The 19593-nt window shown below is 40.2% G+C and overlaps 1 protein-coding gene and 1 long non-coding RNA gene across 2 annotated transcripts in view; one reads left to right on the top strand and one right to left on the bottom strand.

Moving 5' to 3' along the window:
* The window catches only part of SNTB1 (syntrophin beta 1), a 282625-nt gene that overhangs the window by 78916 nt on the left and 184116 nt on the right, over positions 1-19593 (bottom strand). The gene's annotated exons all lie outside the window — the stretch shown is intronic.
* The window catches only part of LOC118148431 (uncharacterized), a 101854-nt gene continuing 85021 nt past the window's right edge, over positions 2761-19593 (top strand). The window contains exons 1-3 of the long non-coding RNA XR_004735235.3: positions 2761-2986; positions 3890-3987; positions 15668-15724. This is a non-coding gene — a long non-coding RNA (uncharacterized LOC118148431). The remainder of the gene's footprint in view (positions 2987-3889; positions 3988-15667; positions 15725-19593) is intronic.

Genomic DNA, 19593 nt, shown 5'->3' with positions numbered 1-19593 from the left:
AGAAATGAACAATAGGCAGTGTGTGAATAGGCAGGTGTTACCACTACATTTGGTAACCAAAAGTGGATAAAACTTCCACCTACAGGTACAATTGAAGGTCATTATTCAATGATGTAAAATTTTCAGTAAGTTGTCTTTAAAAGAAAATTGAGCGAGTTGGTTTTAGTCTCACAAAACCAAATGGTGGTGAGAATTCAAACATGACAATATATAGAAAAGTGCTTTGAAATTCTAAAGACCTATACAAATGTTTATCACTTTAATTTTTAAGTTAGCCAATGTGAAGCTTAACAAGAAACCACAAGAAACATTCTTGTTTCTTGACAACACAGAAAACACTCCTGTTTAAGTTAGGGAAAATATAATAATTCTCTTTATCCCCACAATTACATACCATTGTTAAGAAACATGAATCCAGCAAGATAAATTACATGGAGACATAAAAAAATTAGATGAGAAGGGTGAGATTATCATAATTTTGGGATGAGAAGACTGTATACCTGGAAAAGGCAAGAAAGGCAATTGGAAAATTTTCATAAATAAAGGAATCCAACAAGTAGGTACAAAATTAGTATACAGCAATTATAGCCTTTACATAAATAAAAACATTTAGTAAAAGTTGAAATAATAAAGATTCCAAGTATAACAGTCAAAGGCAAATAAACATGAATAAAAAATAAAATGAAGTACAAATTCACACAAGGAAAAATTTTTAAATCTAATAGAGGAACAAGGAGTATCTAAACAAACACCCAGTGCTTGAGAGGGATATTCACTAGTATAAGGCTGTTGCTTCCACCTAAGTTAATCTATACATTTAATGCAATCTCAATGAACTTGCCATTTAACTTTTCATTCCAGCAATGAAGGACTTGATATCTTGAAAACCCTTGTACTACAGATACCTAAAAATGAGGGATAACATCTAACTCACATCATTTTAAATGACTAGCCGGAAGACACTGATGCAAGAAAAAGAAAAAGGGAACAGATGCAACATTGATGCTATGGCCCAGCTGGGATAGAAGATCTCGGGGAAGGTGAAGATCTCCATGACCCCAGTCAGGTTTCAGCATTACTTGTGAATAGCTGAGCACTACACAGCTCCATGGGTGGCCATCCTGCAAGGTGAGATGTTGTAACTGCTGTCCACACTGAAGTCTGGACCCTTTAAAGAACGTACAGTTCATGAAAGGATGAACAGAAAAAGCTTTCTTGCCGTCAGCTGTGATTTGGATGGCATAAAAGGTCTCTGATCATTTACAACCACAAGTTTCTGCCTCATGAGGGTCTGGGGTTAGCATTTATATTGCCTACATGATTCCAGAAACCACAAGCTTGGTAATTACCATAAACATTGAGCAGAGTCATAGAAACTGTGGCAGCACCTGGCAGATACTTTGGGATAAAGCTGTTCTTTAGGAACCCACCTTTGACCCAGGCACACAGAATTCACAAATTAAACACCCAATGAAAATGAGTTCACTGTCCAAAACTTCAAATCACAAAAGGTAAAAATTCTCCAAATAACTAGTTAATGGACGCATAATATAGCATTATTAGAACATGAACAACACTAAAATACAATTAAAAAAAAAGTTATGGGCAAAATTGTCCCTCCCCACCCCAATTCATAGTTAGAGCTCCTAACCCCAAGTTTCTCAGATGTGACTGTATTTGAACACAAGGTCTTCAAAAAGGTAATTAAAGTAAAATAAGGCCATATGTTTGGATCTTAATCCAATATGACTAGAGTTCTCATAAGAAGGAAAGATTAGGGGACAGACACCCAGAGGGAAGAAGAGATACGGCCATCTACAAGCCAAGGGGAGAGGCCTCTGAACAAACCAACCCTGCTGACACTTTGATCTCAGACTTTCAGCCTCCAGAACTGTGAGAAAATAAATTTCTGTTATTTCACCCACTCAGTCTGCAGTACTTTGGTATGGCAGACCCAGCAAACGAATTCAGCTTCTGTAATACAATAAAAGGGTAGAGACTGCACTGCAAATCTGTTTAAAATATTAGAAAAATGGCCGGGCATGGTGGCTCATGCCTGTAATCCTAGCACTTCGGGAGGCCGAGGTGGATGGATCACCTAAGGTCAGGAGTTCAAGACCAGCCTGGCCACCATGATGAAACCCCATCTTTATTAAAAAAAAAAAAAAATTAGAAAAACACAGGAGAACACACGTTGGAAGAAAGAAAAGGACTCTTGTGAAAAAGAAAATTACTAAAAGAAGTACTTTATGAAGAAAGAAACTGAATTCCCAAGGAAGGAGTGGGATATAGAAAGAAAAGCTGAGCAAAGAAATCAATGTGTTTGCGAACCTAAGTGAGTATCAGTTGTATTAAATGGATTTTTTAAAAAAGTAATTGCTAACTTGGGAAGTGTAAAATAAGATGGTTAGTAAGACATTGAACAAAATACCATGTTAAGATAGGAGTGCAGTAAAATCTTGCTGAGATCCTTATAGTTGGGGGAATATGTTAGAGATATTAGTTCTGTTTAGATTTTTGGTCACATATGTGTATTAAAAAAGTAAAGGACAACTACCAAAAGAGCAGATATTGTATAATAATTCTTATTCCAAAATATGTAGAAAGGAAAATTAAAAAAAAAAAGAACAAAGTAAAAATAATAAATCCAGTACCAGGCAAGAAAAAATGCTTTAAAAACTAGACAAGCCTAAGATTCTAAGGTAGGAAGAGTTCCGTGTGGAACTGCCCGCTTCCCTTCTGTGTTAATGTTCTGTGTTCATTACACTGAAGACAACAATGAGTAGACCAGCTGTAGGTCCATGCTGGAGTTTTTCTTTCATTGTCAACATATGTGGGGGATCAAATGACCATCTACCAGCAGTAATCCTGCCACCAGGCAGCACGGGCTGGAGCAGGACACCCAGAGCCATCAGACGAGACTGCTGCTGCTGGTGAATCGTGAAGTCCCCTCCCCACCCTGCCACTGAAGGTGCTGGAGAGTCCCGTGAGTATGAGAGATCTTTGGGGAGAGCTGCCGAGCCCTGCAGAACACTGCCACAAAATTTGTAATCACATTGAAAAAACAAATGGAAAATAGTTTTTACAATGAGCACAGATTATTTATTTATTTATTTTTCAGACAGAGTCTCACTCTGTCGCCTGGGCTGGAATGCAGTGGTGTGATCTTGGCTCACTGCAACCTCTGCCTCCCAGGTTCAAGTGATTCTCCTGCCTCAGCCTCCTGAGTAGCTGGGATTACAGGTGTCTACCACTACGCCCAGGTAATTTTTCGTATTTTTAGTAGAGACATGGTTTCACCATGTTGGTCAAGCTGGTCTTGAACTCCTGACCTCGTGATCCACCTGCCTTGGTCTTCCAAAGTGCTGGGATTACAGGTGTGAGCCACTATACCTGGCCAGAATTTTTTTTTTTTTTTTGAGACAGAGTTTCGCTCTTGTTACCCAGGTTGGAGTGCAATGGTGCGATCTCTGCTCACTGCAACATCCGCCTCTTGGCTTCAGGCAATTCTCCTGCCTCAGCCTCCTGAGTAGCTGGGATTACAGGCATGCGCCACCATGCCCAGCTAATTTTTTGTATTTTTCGTAGAGACGGGGTTTCACCATGTTGACCAGGATGGTCTCGGTCTCTTAACCTCGTGATCCACCCACCTCGGCCTCCCAAAGAGCTGGGATTACAGGCGTGAGCCACCGTGCCCAGCCCAGAATATTTTTTAAAAGAAAATTAACTTAAAAAAATCATCAAAACAAATAAAAAACTGAGTCAAACCTCTCTTTCTGCCTGAGAGGGGGAGAAATGAGAGATGTCTCATTTTATTATTACATATAACATGACGGTGCACACAAGTATTTCAACAGTGTCGGCCACTGTTCTGTCTGATGTTTTCCAGGGTTTGTAAGAGACCGTGGCCCAACACTTCCTGGGAACCATAGCACAGGCCTGCTGCTTCATGAAAAAGTGTGCATGCAATTCCTAAGGATACCACGGGTGAGATTTAATAAATTCATATTCTCTTCCAAAATCATATCCTTTGGGATCCTCCATAGGGCTGGACCAATGTTCTTAACTCTCCTAATCTCACATTTTTCTAGTTAATCACATAAAGATATAGACAGTGGTTTAATCAGCATAGGATTATTTTGCTTTGCATATACAACTTCTTTATTACTCACTATATGATTTTGAAACTTTTTTTTATTTTTGAGACAGTCTCACTCTGTTGCCCAGGCTGGAGTGCAATGGCATAATCTCACTTGCTGCAACTTCCGCCTCCCTGGTTCAAGGGATTCTCCTGCCTCAGCCTCCCAAGTAGCTGGGATTACAGTCATGTGCCACCACGCTAGCTAACTTTTGTATTTGTACAAGAGATGGGGTTTTGCCATGTTGGCCAGGCTGGTCTTGAACACCTGATCTCAGGTGACCCATCTGTCTCAGCCTTCCAAGGTGCTGGGATTACAGGCATGAGCAACTGCACCCGGCCCTGATTTTGAAACTTCTTAACTGATTGTTTTCTTCATTCATCATTTCATAAACCTTGAGGATAGGGCCATAGTTTGCATTTGTAGCCCACTGAGCAGGGCTAAAGGTTAGCTTTAAAACAATAGGGAAAGTACACTTAGAAGAGGGCCAACTGTTTACCTCTTGACTTGGGGTTTTATACGTTGGCCTACTCGTGGGATCTTGCATTGCTTTTCCCCAAGATCTTACTGGGAAGCTGCTGATCAGTTTCAGGTGTTTTCTCTCTATTAGGAGACTGCTTTTCCCTGGTGAGAGCTGTGATCAATTACTACTTTAGGGAGACAATTAACAATGGTCTGACCATCACCTGATGATCACCCAACGTTCCTGCTGTGTGTAGTGGGGAAGCCCACTCCCGCCCTGCTTATACCTGACCACTACCTACTGTAACACTTCTCCCCTCAAGATTCCAAGACCCCAAAGATTTGGGGGAAAATGGACAAAGGTTAGTCTTCTGTAACTGCTTCCTGCTGACACGGGGTGGGGTGGTGGTGGTGGTGGTAGTTCTGTGGGTCTTGGCCTCTTGCTGACCACATAAGAGCCCTGCGCAGGGCTGACCCCACAGCAAGCACCTAAATCTAAATGTGCTGAATTTTCTTGATAATGCTAAACAGAATGCCTATGAAATTGATGCTGGTTATCAGCCTTATCCACCATTAAGCTTGGGATTCATTAGATCTTTGTTCAGGGTCACTTTTGGCCAGCTGGTGGCCATTTAGACCTTCCTCCAAGAATGGAGAAGAAGGAAAAAAGGGAGAAGCAGCAAAATCAAAAGTTAGCAAATAGCAATTGGAAGCGCTAGGAAAAAACTCATTAATAAAGGAACTGGGACTATTATTTAAAAATCTTTGCAGAGTTACATTGTCCACATTCCCTACAACAGTCTGTGAAGAAAATTAAGTCAGAGAAAGAATAATTACCTCTGATGTGAGAGGTGATAGGAAGTCATGCTACACAGCTATCAAGAAGGCAGTGCCAGATATGTGGCAAATTTCCTTGGGGTTTCCTGGAAGTACTCTCAATATTACTTATTTTTCTGTGTATTGGTGAGGTTGGTTCTTACCTATAAGACAGTTCAGCATCGGCTTACAGGTCTTTTCTGGTGAACCTTCTACAAGTCCCTCCAAACAGAATGAATAACTGAATTTCCATTTGATTTCATTCATGTCTCCCCTGTAGTGCACACCATAGTGCCTGCAATTAACTGCTAAAAATTTTTTTTTTTTTGAGATGGAGTTTCACTCTTGTTACCCAGGCTGGAGTGCAACGGCGCGATTTTGGCTCATTGCAACCTTCGCCTGCTGGATTCAAGCAATTCTCCTGCCTCAGCCTCCACTGTAGCTGGGACTACAGGCGTGTGTCACCATGCCCAGCTAATTTTTGTGTTTTTAGTAGAGATGGGATTTCTCCATGTTGACCAGAATGGTCTTGATCTCTTGACCTCGTGATCTACCCGCCTCGGCCTCCGAAAGTTCTGGGATTACAGGCATGAGCCACCGCGCCTGGCCTTAACTGCTAAAATTTAACACCAGCACTAAACAGTGAGCATTCGAGAGAGTAATCATGTTTAACTGATATTTCCACTTTGCATAGTGGTCTTTACAACAGTAGCCATTACTATGAATGAGACCTTATTATAATATCAGATGTTATAACAAGCACATTGCATATATTATGTCATCTAATCTTCACAAAATCTTTGCACAGTAGTTATTACACCCCTTTCACAAATAAGAAACCTGGACTTAGAAACATTAAAGTAGCTTGGTCCATGTCACAAGGCTAGTAAGTCATAGAACCAAGGGGTCTAATTCCATAGCATATGGTCTTCCACATCACAGTATGCAGTGGTGGCTATTAAACACTGTTAGGCATCAGAATCTCCTGGGAATTTGCTGAAAATATAGATCTCCAAGCCCAAGCCACTGGGATGATACTGAATCAGTAGATTTAGCACACAGTCCCCAATCTGCATTTATTCTTCTGAGATGGAGTCTTGCTTTGTCACCTACGCTGGGTGCAGTTGTGTGATCTCAGCTCACTGCAACCTCCACCTTCTGAGTTCAAGCAATTCTCCTGCCTCAGTCTCCCTAGTAGCTGGGATTACAGGTGCCTGCTACCATGCCTGGCCAATTTTTGTATTTTCAGTAGAGACAAAGTCCACTCGGCCATAATTTTTGTGTTAACACATAATAACTATACATATTGTATATAAGCAGAATATGTAAAAAAAAATAACAAATATACACATTGGTGGCACATATGATACTTTGATCATGCAATGTGTAAAAATCAAATTAGGGTATTTAGGATAACCATCACCTTGAACATTTGTCATTTCTTTGTGTTGGGAACATTCCAAATCATCTCTTCTAGCTATTAGAAATATATAATATATTGTTAACTACAGTCACTCAGATGGAACTGGAGGTCATGATGTTAAGTGAAATAAGTAAGGCACAGGAAGAAAAATGTTGCATTTTCTCACTCATATGTGGGAACTATAAAAGTTGATCTTGGCTGGGCATGGTGGCTCACGCCTATAATCCCAGCACTTTGGGAGGCTGAGCGGGGGCAGATCACCTGACGTCAGGAGTTCAAGACCAGCCTGGCTAACATGGTAAGTCTCTACTAAAAATATAAAAAGTTAGCCAGGCATGGTGGTGGGCGCCTGTAACCCCAGTTACTCAGGAGGCTAAGGCAGGAGAATTGCTTGAAACAGGGAGGCAGAGACTGCAGTGAGCCGAGATTGTGCCATTGCACTCCAGCTTGGGCAACAAGAGTGCAACTTCGTCTCAAAAAACAAAAAAAAAAAAAAAGAAAAAAGAATAAGTTGATCTCATGGAGGTAGAGAGTAGAATGCTAGTTACTAGAGGCTGGGAAAGGTAAGTGAGGTATGAAGAGAGGTTGGTTAATGGGTATAAAATCTGCATTTTTAACTAATACCATCCCACCATCCCCTCTCCAGGCAGCACTCTGGAGATCATTACAATGCTGCTAGTATATAGTAATGTAATATACTACAGTAATGTGCCAGATGCTCAGTGACAGTGAATGAATAAATATAAGGTTTACTGACATTTATGTAGGAAAAAGCATGTGACATTCTTTGTTTCTGTCTTTACAAGGGTAAAGATGGAGAATCATCATGTATCTCATGGTGGTTATTAATCTTTGTTGGATATCAGAATGGTGAAATTGATTTAGGATTCACCAATTAAATAAATTCAAATGTACTCATTTGTATCAGGACATCTCACTTTTCAGTTACTTGATTGTGGATTCTATTTGTTTTCTTTTTCTCATATATACTTCCCTTTAAACTGTAGTAACAGAGGTGGGGAAGCAATGTCTTGGAAAATAAATAAATAATAATAGCTTATCTTTAAAGGGGGATCTAAAGTTTATGCATGCTTTCACGTGCATTATTTACCATCTACGAGGCAGGATGCCAGAGCTCAGAGAGACTGTCAGTGGTTTGCCCAAGTAAAAACAGCTTGAAAGAGCAGTGAGGATGAGAATTGGTTCTTGAGGACTCCATGCACACTGTTTATCCACAGCAACACAGCAGGCACCTTTCTTTCTCATATAACATAAATTCTCAGGGAAATCAGTGTGATACAGTGCAACATTATTTATCCTTTCTGTGTCTCAGTTTTCTCATCTGTAATATGAGGCAGCTGAAACAAATTTAAGAGAGATACCCTGTCCAAACTAAAACAGCTATCCTTAGTAGCCTGGTGGAGGGTATAATCAATTTCCATGTCTCCATAACCAGTTCAACCAATCTGTCTTAAACTAGGGGCCAGTAACAGTGGTAGGTACTTCAGGTGCAGGAACAAATCAGACACAATTCCTTCTCTGGCATATTATGTCTTTCACTCTTGCCCAAGCTGGAGTGCAGTGGTATGATCTTGGCTCACTTTAACCTCCACCTCTCAGGTTCAGGGGTTCTCCTGCCTCAGCTGCCCAAGCAGCTGGGATCACAGGCACTTGCTACCATGCCTGGCTAATTTTTGTTCTTTTAGTAGAGACGGGTTTCACCACATTGGCCAGGCTAGTCTTGAACCAGTGACCTCATGATCTGCCTGCCTCGGCCTCCCAAATGCATGATTACAGGGGTGAGCCACCGCACCCAGACGCTGGTAGACATTTTTTTTATACCACTGCCTTTTGAAAAATTGTTTCCAAGGCCAGAGTAGCATGCCTTTCTATGCCCTAGCTCTGGTCTGCCAGCTCTTGAAGAAAACAGACAGCACAGCCCTGTCTTGAAATGTCACCAGTGTGCCTGTGGTCAGTGCCACATGGCCATGCCTGGAGGTCTTAAATCTACTGTCACTCAGCAGCAGGGCTGGACATCAGCTTCCCTTTGGTAATAAAAGCCATTTGTGGACTCTTCAACATTTCAACTTTTCTCTGTTTCATAGTTCATAAAGCACCTCTGTGAGGTGGACGGATTTTTTTTTAAATTTGAAAGGAGAGATAAGGCAGTATGTTTTTTTTTTCCACCTCTTAATTGTGTATGACTTCCTATAAGCCATGAAACAGGCATTTTACCATCAAAGCTCTTCTAATTATTCACATCTATTAAGATGTTAGTGCACTGGCATCTTGCTTCCCTCCCTGCAACTCCTACTCACTGTGCATCTGGCATTAGCACCGCCAGAGCCGGGGTTAATATGTACACCATGCAACTCATTAGCTGCACATTTGTATCAGAGCCAAGAATCAACATGATGGATCCAACAATATGTCTGAGCTTAGGTCAGACTCTCAGCTGAGGGCTCACCGAATGCAAAGGTCAGAAGCTTGGCATCAGCTCGACAGCGCACACTGAGTACATCTTGCTCAAAGTAGCCATTGGGAAAGTGACGAACATAGGGCCTCATTAAAAACTGAGGGGAGGAAAAGTCCCTTTGCAGAACCCACAGGGCTTCCTGGTTATCAATTTGCCTTTCTGTTTACATGAAGAATGTATTGGATTTACCACCAAAATAGGAGAAAACTGAACATGCAAATGGTATTATCATATTTCCAGGAACCAAATACCATTCATTAGCTGGCCAAGTGAACAGCCCCAAGGTCAGGGCTGAAAGTTTTGGAGCCAGTCTCTTTAAGTGCAAATGTTATTTCTGCCATCGGAATGACGTAAGCTGGTTTGAATCGAATGGAGGTAAAATGATTACAGCATATCTTTCTCCTTCCTTATTTTTCTTCCTTTCCTTCCCTTTATCTTTTCTCCTTTCTTTCCTACCAACTTCTTCCTTAACTGGATGTAGCTCTTTAAAAACTATTCTTTTCAGGGTGGGGCCTCCTAAATTGTCCTCTGTAATTTATCATTTGCAACTCATATAGTGCCTACACACCTCCTATCACCTTGTCTCAGAGGACAACAAACACTTGTAGGAGTGAAAAAATAATACTCAGAAAGAAGGGCTTCCTCACATCTCTCAGTCTGTAATGATTCAAAAATAATTATTTAATAGTACATTTTGGGTAGTATCATCAATTTTCCTTTTCTTTAAAAGTGGACCAATGAGGAACAGACTAGCAGTTGGAGACTTTAGACTGAACAACTTGACTCAACATGGTGCTTAAGATTAGCTTGATTTTCCTTTTCCTTTTTTTTTTTTTTTTTTGAGAGAGGGTCTCGGTCTTTCACATGAGCTGGAGTGCCGTGCTGTGATCATAGCTCACTGCAGACTTGAATTCCTGGGCTCATGCGATTTTCCTGCCTCAGCCCTCCCAGTAAGCTAGAGCTATAGGGGCACACCACCACACCTAGCTAATTAAAAAAGAAGTTTTTGTAGAAATAGGGGGCTCTTGCTATGTTACTCCAGGCTGGTCTCAAACTCCTGGCCTCAAGTGACTCTCTCCCCGCCGCCTCCCAAGGTGCTGAGATTGCAGGCATAAGCCACCATGCCAGGCCTAGTTTGATTTTTGTAGTCCTGCTTTGAAAAAGAAAAACAAACGAATATAATATTATGTTTAAAATTACACAGCATGCAGCACTCCCATTTGCATAAAGCCACTTTAAAAATTAAAGGTCAAACTAATCATTTCAACACTGAGGATCAGCTTTCTTGTCAGCACAATTCAAAGAGTAGTTTTTATTCCCAATGATCACATCTTTTCTGGCAGAATCCCAATAAGCACTTTCCACCATGACGACCATGGGGTGTATGCAACATTGCTGAAGATGCCTGTGTTGCTCCTGAAAGGGAACGTGGCTCCTGCAGTGTGAGGGCTGCAGCCTGGTGCACAGGCACGTGCTCACTCATCAAACCAACAGCGCCCTGGCAGATAATGGTGAAGAACAAGCTTGTCCAACCCACAGTCCCTGGGCCACATGAGGCCCAGGACAGCTTTGAATGCGGCCCAACACAAATTTGTGTTGAAGCATTATGAGATTTTTTTGTGTGCAATTTTTTAAAGCTCATTAGCTATCATTAGTGTTAGTGTATTTTATGTGTGGCCCAAGACAATTCTTCTTCTAATGTGGCCCAGGGAAGTCAAGGGAAGCCAAAAGATTGGACACCCTGGTAGTGAATCAGTTAGCTCTTAGTGTGTTAAAGGCAGTGAAGAATATAAAATCACTCTACAAAGTACCAAGCAAATATTTAATTTTGGTTCTTAGAGTTGGGACACCAAGGAAGGATATTTCTGTGGAATGAGAAACTGGAGTGTTCACTTCTAAATCTACTTTGGTATCATACATAAAGCCCTAGGCTATTATTTCACAAAAGCAGTTTTTTACATCTGTTTAGCTTTTAAAAAGAAAGATAATCCACAGATTTAGATATACAGGGTGAAGACTGAATTGATATGTAAAACTCACTAGAATGAGTGCTAAGGTACACTAGAGCACCTACGTGGCCCCGTGGAGGGGACTCAAAAAATGCTGTTGAATTGGTTGGGTGTGGTGGCTCATGCCTGTAATCCCAGCACTTTGGGAGGCTGAGGTGGGTGGATCATGAGGTCAGGAGATCGAGACCATCCCGGTCAAATGGTGAAACCCTGTCTCTACTAAAAATACAAAAAATTAGTTACAGCTACAAGATTTATAATGGTGGTGGCGTGCACCTGTAGTCCAAGCTACTCGGGAGGGTGAGGCAGGAGAATTGCTTGAACCTGGGAGGCAGAGGTTGTGGTGAGCCGAGATCGTGCCTGGGCAACAAGAGCGAAACTTCATCTCAAAAAAAAAAATGCTGTTGAATTATTTTCCAAAGGAACTTAAAGCACTGGGCTTCCTCACATATTTTGGATGAGGTGTTTTGTTGGTCAGCCTTGGTTGGCATAACAGCATGTCCAACCTCGCTCCCTGCTCAGAACTCACCCCAGATTCCTAGCTCTGTGAGACAGGAACTCTCCTTAGAGTAGGTACAAGGTGCTCAATTAAGTCAAGAAAGGTGAAAGTGAAAAAGAGAGAAAATATACATTTGGACTAAGGGGGATGCCCACTTGACTGTAAAGCAGATTTTCATATACTGTCTTTGAAGGCAATTCCAAAGAAGAATTCTAAAAATGCAATACAGCAGCATATGAGCAAAGGTACAACTACCCAAGGGTGTTGCTAAGAAAGGCAGTATCACCTGAATATATATATTTAGTGCTCTAGCCACCCAAGATTAATGGCTATACTTAAACGAGGCCATGCATTTTGTATCTTTAAGCCTTTGCACACACTATTTCTGCAAACCCATAAAGTCTTTCTCTACCTGATTTTTGAGATTCAGTTTAAGAGCTTTCTTTTTTTTTTTTTTTAATTGTACTTTAGGTTCTGGGGTACATGTGCAGATCATGCAGGATTGTTGCACAGGTACATACATGGCAAGGTGGTTTTCTGCCTCCATCCCCCGTCACCTATATCTGGCATTTCTCCCCATGTTATTCCTCCCCAACCTCCCCACCCCCTGCTGTCCCTCCCCAGCCCCCACAACAGACCCCAGTGTGTGATGCTCCCCTCCCTGTGTCCATGTGTTCTCACTGTTCAATACCCGCTTATGAGTGAGAATATGTGGTGTTTGATCTTCTGTTCTTGTGTCAGTTTGCTGAGAATGATGGTTTCCAGATTCATCCATGTCCCTACAAAGGACATGAACTCATCGTTGTTTATGGCTTCATAGTACTCCATGGTGTATATGTGCCACATTTTCCTTGTCCAGTCTATCATTGATGGGCATTTGGGTTAGTTCCAGGTCTTTGTTATTGTGAACAGTGCCACAATGAACATATGTGGGCATGTGTTTCTTAACTTCCTACGCCAAGTTAGCTGATTCCTTCCTATAAGCCCTCACTGATTTAATATGGAAATAAATTACAGCATGTGCAAGTCTGTGTTTGAAATTCTTAGGGTCCATGTTTGTCTTCCTCATTTGTTTGTGAGTTCGCTGAGAACATCTTTGAACTCCAGCCCATGGCCTCGCCTATTTTAAACAAGTATCTAAAATGAATTTCCTCATCCCTTACATTCATATTGCCCATTCTCTTTATCAGCACTTACCACAATCTGAATTGTTTGTTTGCTTACAAATTATCTACCTCCCCTGCTGAAAGTAAGCTCCAGTACAGCAAGGAACTCATCTCATGTGTCACCATCACAGTCACAGTACTTACATTTGCTTGGCATACTGTATGTGCTCAATAGTTACTGAATGGATGAATTGTAGGTGCTGAATAGTGTTTATCAAATGGATAAGCAAATGACTAATGATATCTTTGTTTTTTTATAATCACTTGATTATTCATAAGCAAAAACATGTTCAATCCTTAAAAGATGAGGGATAAATAAAAAATAGATTCCTGTAATAGCTCCATTCTGGTTTCTGGCTGTTGGACGCTGGATGAAATTACCTTTCAATCCAGTTATTATTCAAGTTAAAGCCTTGAAACTTGGCATGGAGGAAAAACAATATGGTAAAAGGGCAGAGCATGGAAAATTTAGAGCCAGAAGTTGGTTTCCACATTTCTGAGGCACATTTGCTCAGAAAAATATCAAGGTCCATAGTGAAGCTTCCAGAAACCTAGCTTTTTCAAATGCACCAGAATCACTAGCAATTACGTTTAAGGTTCTTGTTTTATAAAAGTTTAAACATAAAAATGAGAAAATAATAAAATACGTATCTATGGGTTTGTTTCTACAAAAGCCATCAAGAACCCTAAAATTCCTATAAATACTTCTTTCTTCAATTTTTGGTCTCTTGCAGTGAAAATAAATACAGCAATTATGAATACGTTATTTTATGCTTTTGTTGAAAATTATTTTTATACTAATTTAAAATTGCCTTTTAAAATGAAGTTTATATAAACTTTAGAAAAGTGTTTTTATAATTTATGATTCATTAAATATGGAATTACTGCTACAAGATTTATAATTGGGTATTGGTGAAAATTATACACACACATACACGTATACACACATATATACATATATGTGTATATATGCACATATATGTATACACATATGTATGTATATACACATATATACTTATGTATGTATATGTGTGTATATATACACATATATACTTATATATATCTATATCATATATGTATAATATATATACTTATATATATATCTATATCTATATATATACACATACACTTATATATAATATATCTATATCTTATATATGTATAATATATATACTTATATATATCTATATCTATATATACACACATATATACTTATATCTATATATACACACATATATACTTATATATGTATATGTGTATACATATATGTGCATATATGTGTGTATGTAGTGTGTGTATATGTGTATGTGTCTGTGCATAATTTTCACCAATACCCAATTATAAATCTTGTAGCAGTAATTCCATATTTAATGAATCACACATATATATGCACATATATGTATATACACACATATATGCATGTATGTGTGTATATATAGATATATGTAGATATATATACACATATATATGTAGATATACATATATCTACATATCTACATATATCTATCTCTCTATACACACATATACATATATATTTCTCTATATATACATATATATGTGTGTCTGTGTGTGTGTGTGTATATATATATATATATATATAGAGAGAGAGAGAGAGAGAGAGAGAGAGAGAGAGAGAGATTCCATTTTCAGGAAACTTGGGATTGATTTACATAATTCTGACTTATGACCTCTTTTTCAGACATCAAGTAATATGTTCTTTATTTCAGGACATTGTGAAATTAACAGCAGGTCATCTATGATCCATCTGAAGTTTTTAAATCTCTCCTCTTTCTGAAGACCATTCAGTCTGATTTTTCCCATCAAGCTTTCCCTGGAAACCCCAAATCACACTGCACATTCTCCCTCCCTAATTCTGTCAGAACTATTAAGTATTGATTTTGATTCTTTATTAAGTTCAGTCTTTACCATTTACAGAAGATCTTTGGCCTTCATAGATTTAATACAGTTTTTACTCTCTGTGACCTTGAATGCTGATGACGTGCACTAATTTGCCATTGTGTTAAGGGCCAGTTTTGAAGTGTGGGCTGACAGTCAGACCTGGAGGAGGCCGGATAACCCTTTCCCTAGGCATGTCAGCATGGTGCTGCTGTCCTACTCTTGCACGAAGGCATGAAAGACACACACGCCACAGAGGTGCACTTAGTTTCTTTTTGTAAAATGGTCTAAAAAGCCAAATGACGGTGTTGATGATGGAAGTTCAATGAAGATGATAGTTCTTTGCCAGAAAATAGAAGTTAGGGATAAATTAAAGAATAGAATATTGGATCAGTAGTTCTGAGTCATTTGGTAAGTCAATATTTCAGTAAAAAAAAAAAAAAGTTCTGTGCAAATCAATTTTATTGCACTTAATAGAAGAAAGTGTGTGTGTGTGTGTGTGTGTGTGTGTGCGCGCACGCACATATAGTAGCATTCACAAATTTGGAGATTTCTAGAGGCCTCTTTACAAACTCCACTCTAAAGATACTCCAGAAGTAACTGCTGGTTTTCCAGTAAGACATGCAAGCTAGAGATCTGACTGCCCTCATCTGCTGGATTTAAATTTATTGGATGCCATGTGCCAGCCCTGTGCCAACCATTATGCAAAAACAAATTTCAATTAAGCTGTATAAATTGTCTTTTGCAGTAGGTATTAATGTCTTTTTTTTTTTTTTTACAGACACAAAAACTGAGGATTAAAGATTTTTTAAAAAACCTGTTGAACGTCACTCAACCAGTAAGTAACAAAGTGGGGATTAAAATCTACGTAGGTCTCCATGCAAAACCCCTGCTCATCCTTTTATATTATAGTGTGTTGCAACCTTCACTGCCCTTCCCTGCCTCCCACATATTCATTCAATAAGTTCTTATTGTACTTGCTTGACCCCAATTTTATTTCTAGGTTCTCCAAATTCACCACAGCAAAAATGTTTGCCGTTTGAATTCAGCAGCTAATTTGTGCAGTAGGCATGCACAGCTCCCCAATCCCACCACACCAGGGATATTTTTACATTTTCAGCACCGACAATATTGACTTCAGGTTATCTTATGGTGTGTTGGGAGATCCAGGCACACAAAAGTAAACGTTTGCCTGAAACTTTGTAAAATACACAGACATGTCTACTGATGGAATCCTCTAACGCATATTTTTCTTCCAGTGCCTCTGATGAGAATGCAATTGGGTTTATATTGATTTTTCCTTCTTTTTTTTTTTATTGAAATGGAGCTTTGCTCTTGTTAACCAGGCTGGAGTGCAATGGTGCAATCTCGGCTCATGGCAACCTCCATCTCCTGGGTTCAAGTGATTCTCCTGCCTCAGCCTCCCATGTAGCTAGGATTACAGGCATGTGCCATCATACTTGGCTAATTTTGTGTTTTTAGTAGAGACGGGGTTTCTCCATGTTGGTCAGGGTGATCGTGAACTCCATCTCAGGTGATCCACATGCCTCAGCCTCCCAAAGTGCTAGGATTGCAGGCATGAACAACTGTGCCTGGGCTGCATTTTTCCTTCTTTCTTTCTTTCTTTTTTTTTTTTTTTTGTTGAGACTGAGTCTCACTTTGTTATTCAAGCTGGAGTGCAGTGGCGTGATCTCTGCTCACTGCAACTTCCACCTCCCGAGTTCAAGTGATTCTCCTGCCTCAGCCTCCTGAGTAGCTAGGATTACAGGCATGTGCTACCACACCTGGCTAATTTTTGTATTTTTAGTAGAGATGGCATTTCACCATGTTGGCCAGGGTAGTCTCAAACTCCTGACCTCAGGTGATCCACCCGCCTAGGCCTCTCAAAATTCTGGGATTATAGGCATGAACCACCATGCCCGGCCATTTTTCCCTCTTTCATGCTTACTAGTGGAGGTGCTACTGAGCAGGAAAGTGACCCTATAGGTGTACAGCTAACTAGGAAAAGGAAGATGCAGTAAAGTGTCTAGAAAATCTGCAACTGAGAAGATGCCAAGATTAGTTCACAGATTTAGTCTGTTTATATGCAGAGCAGAGAATAAAAGAACAAGTGAGAAATGCAAAGGTGGAGAGGTAGGGAAGGGAGGTCAGGGAGTGCAATGAGCGGCATAGCCACATGTTTTGTGAGCCAAAATAAAGTATTAGGTTGGTGCAAAACAAATTGTGTAATTAAAATAATGGCAAAAACCACAATTACTTTTGCACCAACACAGTAGTTTGACAAACAAGTGTAATAGGCATTATGAGTTATATTTCAGACACTTTTCAGAACAGAAGGAGGGTGACAATTCTACGTAGTACGAGAGAAAGCTTGTTCAATGGGTCACCATGACCAGAAACCAACTATCATTCCATCTTCTTCCTCCTTCTCATGCTCCCCAAGGTTTTACTCTTTTATTCTCTTTCTCATTTTTCTAGAGATTGCTTCCACTTTTTGACTCAGACCAGGTACCTGGGTTTCCCTCCCTCTGCCCCTATCCCCAGCAAAGCTACTTTGAACACATAATGTGAATTTTATCTCATTCCCAGAGAAAATGTGTAGTCGTGTCTACTGGCAACAGGGAATCATGTTCTGGCTAATATCACTGGTCCACTGACTCATGCATTTGACAAACGCAAGTTGACCACTTACTATTTCCAGACACTGTCTAAGCACTGGAGCTATAGAACTCAATAAGAAGCAGTCTCTTTTCTCAGCAGGGTTACAAGCTGCAGGGCCAAAACACCTGGAGAAATATTTTAGGGCCTCTCTCTCTGAATCATTATGATAGAGAAGTGACTAATGTAATTCTGACAGTCCTCCTTGACCTCTCCGGCTCCATAAAGATCTCTGCTTTCACCCTGATGCAGCCCATACGTAGATATGGATGTTTGTAAATCAGATTCTAGAATTATAGCTTCACTTATATTTTTATTCCTAATTATAAATAAAATCAATATTTTAAAAGCTTCAAATTGACTGACTTGCTAAACCAGAAAATGAATTCAGCTTACAAACCTGAAAACACCAACTTGAGAGAGTTTCGAGCTGGAAAATGAAATGTGTTTATTTGCATTGCATAGCAGCCCAGAACTATTAGAAGTAATAAAAAACCCAAGCCAAAAATGTAAGGATGCAAAGCAACTCTGAAAACTACATTTGGGAATTTCAAAGCATCAAAAAAAAAATTATTCCCTGATGTGAGGGACACGAAGGCAAGTAAATGCCAACATGAGTTATTAAAATTTGAATAATAAAAGCAGACTTCTAGGTGGTGGCTATAACCTTCAACATATCACAGTTCTGGTCACTGTATTTAGATCTACCTCACCTGAAGGTCCCATGTACTTAGAGGAATCCCAGCTGGAATTCCTTCCCTCATGGGAACACACCAGTGATTATAGTAAATATTGTTGGTCTTCTGCCAAAATTCCCTTTGTTAGGCCAGTGCACCTAAGCCTCACCTGATATACATGTTAACTGGTCACAGCTTAACCCTTTCTTTCTCTAGAGAATTGTGCTTGGCTAATGGGAATGGCCTCTCTCTACCTCCACCGGAGCCCATAGCCAATGGCGGCTTTATATGGGTGTACAAAGATCTGACTCTCTTTGCTTAAAGTGGGAGAGCTCTGTGCTGCCATTCCTTCTTCTGAGTGCTGGTGGGATCAGGCTGAAACTAGATATCAGATAATACTACATTTTTTGCTTACCTTCCTCTGCAGCCTAGCCTGCTTCACTCACTTCCTTACAAAAACAGTCATCTCCTAAGAGCCCCTCATTCAGTGAATCACTCCCCAAGAATCTCCATCTCAGACTCTACTTCTAAAGAATATGGAGACATTGATCAATGTAAGGCCTCATGATCAATGTAGGCCTTCTAAAGAATATGGAGACATTGATCATTGTAAGGCTTAAAACTTTGTGTTGCCTTGACATCTTGGAGCCTCACGTGGCCCCAAAAGCCTACTGGTGACTTAACCTGTCTCCCTTGACATGGCCACCACCCAGCTAGTTATCTTATTGGCTGGACCAGCTGCACTGCACCTGGTCCTCAACCTAGTGGGTTTTATTTCCCTAACTAACTGCCTGTGAAATTATTCAAAGAAGCCAATCACATCCTCCCCTAGGAACCAGGGAACACCTCACCCTCTTATTACTGCAAAATATGTTTCCCAGTGCTTCTGCTTTGTCACTCAGCTCCTTACATGGCCCTGCATGGCCTGCAGTGTCCTCCTCCCAGGCTGTGAGTATATGTGGCTAATGAACTGCTGCTAGTCTCATTTGTCCAGGGCTGAGTAGGGTGTGTTCAGCCATCTCAACCTGTTTTGGGTGGGGAATACCTCCCTCACCAGTGGCGCAAAGAGGAGGTGACCAGAAAAATCAAATAATAGAAATCAATAGGAAAATCATTATGTTTTGACCAAAGTCAGGCAGCTTTTCTGGAACACATTTATTTCATAAGGAAAGGTCAATTTGTAATGCCCAGTAAGATTAAAGTAGGTTCAACAGAGTCTGCTAGCCACATGCATTAGTCTGTTTTGTGTTGCTATAACTGAATACCTGGGTAATTTTTTGTTTGTTTTGTTTTTGTTTTTGTTTTTTTTTCTGAGGATGGAGTCTTACTCTGTTGCCCAGGCTGGAGTGTAGTGGTGCAATCTTGGCTCACT

Source organism: Callithrix jacchus, chromosome 16 (genome assembly GCF_049354715.1).
Source record: "Callithrix jacchus isolate 240 chromosome 16, calJac240_pri, whole genome shotgun sequence".
Classification (NCBI taxonomy): domain Eukaryota; kingdom Metazoa; phylum Chordata; class Mammalia; order Primates; family Cebidae; genus Callithrix; species Callithrix jacchus.
This window is presented reverse-complemented; position numbering and strand designations above follow the sequence as displayed.